This window comes from Cynocephalus volans, chromosome 15 (assembly GCF_027409185.1).
Source record: "Cynocephalus volans isolate mCynVol1 chromosome 15, mCynVol1.pri, whole genome shotgun sequence".
NCBI classification, from domain to species: domain Eukaryota; kingdom Metazoa; phylum Chordata; class Mammalia; order Dermoptera; family Cynocephalidae; genus Cynocephalus; species Cynocephalus volans.
In genome coordinates, this window is record NC_084474.1 from 47,607,219 (window position 1) to 47,610,121 (window position 2,903).

The following is a 2,903-nucleotide window of genomic DNA, read 5'->3' on the forward strand; positions in this document are numbered from 1 at the left end:
TCCATGTTGACTGCAGGAGCAATAATTTATATATCCGTATTCTGTGTCTTCTAGTTATGTAAGGACCCTATTAGAAAGGCTAGATCTATTTCCAGATAGGTGAAATATATACTAGCCTTGTGAGTTTGGGATGGAGGGGAAAGAACAGAGCTAGCATTTAATGAGCAACTCATTTTCCTTTATTCAGTGAATATCTATTGAGCACTTACTGTGTGACAAACACTGTTAAAGGTACTCGGGATAGAGTCATGAACAAAGTAATGTCATTGTTCTCATGCAGCTTATGACCTGCTCAGATGAGACAGATGTTAAACAGATAAGTTGGCAAACACATCAGATAGTAATAAATGCTACACAAAGACTTGGAGATTGATTGATACAAAGTGGCTGGCTGTCTACTTTAGATTGGATGGCTAGGGACGGTTATTGTGTGGAGACAACAATGTGCAACATTTTGTTTTATCTTTGCCAACCCTGGAGTTAATGACAGGCTTCTCACTTCATAAAGCTAAGTGACGGTGAGTACATGTCAAAGGTCACATAGCTGTTACATTTAACTTCTCAGATTCATGTTGGACTCAAGACTTTTTAAATACACTTTGATGAATACTAGGGATTTTTTTTTTTTTTCAAGATCCTGAGTTTTAAAAGAAATTATAGCTTGTGGGGAGCAAGGTGGGCATCTCACTATCATTACAAGAAAATGCCAGAACAATGTGGTGGTTTTTCTCTTTTAATCTAACAAAATAATTAATGGAGGAGATGATGCTTATCACTACCCTTCAACTGTTCAGCAGATATCTTCCCTGTGGTAAACACTTAAAACAAAGATCCATTTTCTGGCTGGCTGATTTGTTTGTTTGTTTTTGAAAATCTTTGCTTCTCTGGAAAGCATGTTTGTCCTAGAATGTAGTATTTTTGCCAAAGTCCCACACTGAGGACTGCTCCTCAGGATGGCCTCATACAGAATGTGTGAATTTCCATCATCAGCTAAAATGTGAACTTGAACAATAGACAGTTGGCTCCCCTCCAGTCCTAAATAAAGCTGTGTAAGAGCAATGCAAAATTCTCCCTGTATCCATGGGGAGGCGGAGCTGAAAGCTTGCAATTCTTCTGTTGATGTTTAGAAACTTTCTTCTTAAGAAATCCATTACTTTCACCTATTCTGGAGGAATGTGGGGCCACCTCTTTTCCCAAAGTGCTCTTTTCTAAAATGAACTTAGCTTAATTTTGGGAAACTCTGAGACTACTTTGCAATTGCTCCTTTGGTTTTCTTTTTCTTTCTCCTTCCACCAAATACGGTCACATTCTGAAATTCGGTACTTTACCAATCCCTCATTTACTCCTGAATTTTCATCCTGTATCTTCAGCCGTCTGCAGGGCATTTTCATCTTGATGTCCTGCAAGCTTCTCAAATTACTAACCACTCTTCTCACTTACTCCCTACACCTGTTCTTCCCCTGAAATCTTTCTGGTTTCTCTCAGTGGTGCCATCACCCTCTAAGTCATCCTTCCCATTGCCAAGTCTCTGGATGGTGGCCATTGTCCTTTCCAAATGTTTGCTGCTGTTTTTTCCACTCCAGTGGCAAGGACCTTAGTCATGGACGGTATCAGCTCATCAACTGGGCTACTGCAACTCTCTCTTAATGTGTCTCCTGGCCTCTGAATACCTTCTCTTGCATTCAACCTAGGCACATGCCACTGCCATCTTCAACTTTCTAAAGCATCTTGTTATCTAACACGGAACTGCTAAGGAACACCCGTGGCTGCCCATTAGCTTGGCTTTCAAGAGCTCCTGTATTGAAACTCCCTAACCTATTAAGTTTCCTCCCTGTCACCTGTGTGCTGATGTCCTCTGCCAGCTAGATTGGCTCTATGTGCATTTTCATATCTGCTTTTTTTTTCTTCATGACATCCCCCTCCACCCCACCACACACACAATCGTTTACTCTTTTGCTCCTTTGCACGTAACTTAATTCTCTCATAAATCTTGGCTTAAGTCTGATGTGTTCTCTAAAACCTTCCTAACTATGCCAGCTCTCAGTGATTCCTTTTTTCCCTCAACTCTTGTGGCATCTTTTCCATAAACTACTGTGGATTGCTATAGTTACAGTCACTTGACTGCATCTCCTACCCCCTTCCTTCTTGCTTGCATCTTCCAGCCACTCTGGTATCGTAGCTCTTTCTAGCACACAAGGAGCAAGCTCCTGCGGGCAGGACGGCTTGTGCCTCTGCCTGGGACACCCCTTTGAATTATATGTATGATTTGCTGCCATTCTTTCCTTTAGGTTTCTATCAAAATTTTATCCCTGACCATCTTGGCAAAACTAGCAACTTCCATCAACATCTCTTGTTCCTCATAGTACTTTCAACATTTGACATTATTACTTTTTTAAAAAAAAATTATGGAATACTTCACAAATTTGCATGTCATCTTTGCACGGGGGTCATGCTAATCTTCTCTGTATTGTTCCAATTTTAGTATATGTGCTGCTGAAGCAAGCACTGACATTATATTCTTATCTATTTGTTTATCCATTGAAGAACTCCCGCAGTAGAATGGGGGCTCCATGTGGGCAAGAATTTTTGCCTGCTGGGTATATTATTTTGTTCCCGGGGATTATATAATATCTGGTACATAGTGATATTCAAAAATATTCATTAAATAAGTGAATAACTCTTTATGCCTGCCTAGTTTCTTCAGAGTCAAAAAGTCTCTTAAGAGAACAGATAATGTCTGATCACTGGTCTTTGTCTGCTTTGTGCTGCTTTAACAGAATACCTGAGACTGAGTGACTTATAGTGAACAGATATTTATTTGGCACAACATTCTGAAGGCTGGGAATTCCGAGGTCAAAGGGCTGCATCTGGTGAGGGCCTTCTTGGTGTGTCATAACATCGCA

At 40.4% G+C, this 2,903-nt stretch overlaps 1 non-coding gene across 1 annotated transcript; it reads right to left on the bottom strand.

The window, feature by feature from the left end:
• Positions 1 to 2,399: 2,399 nt before the first annotated feature.
• On the bottom strand, positions 2,400 to 2,506 carry LOC134364281 (U6 spliceosomal RNA). Its single transcript, XR_010021823.1, has one exon. It is a non-coding gene; the product is annotated as a U6 spliceosomal RNA (small nuclear RNA).
• Positions 2,507 to 2,903: the final 397 nt, after the last annotated feature.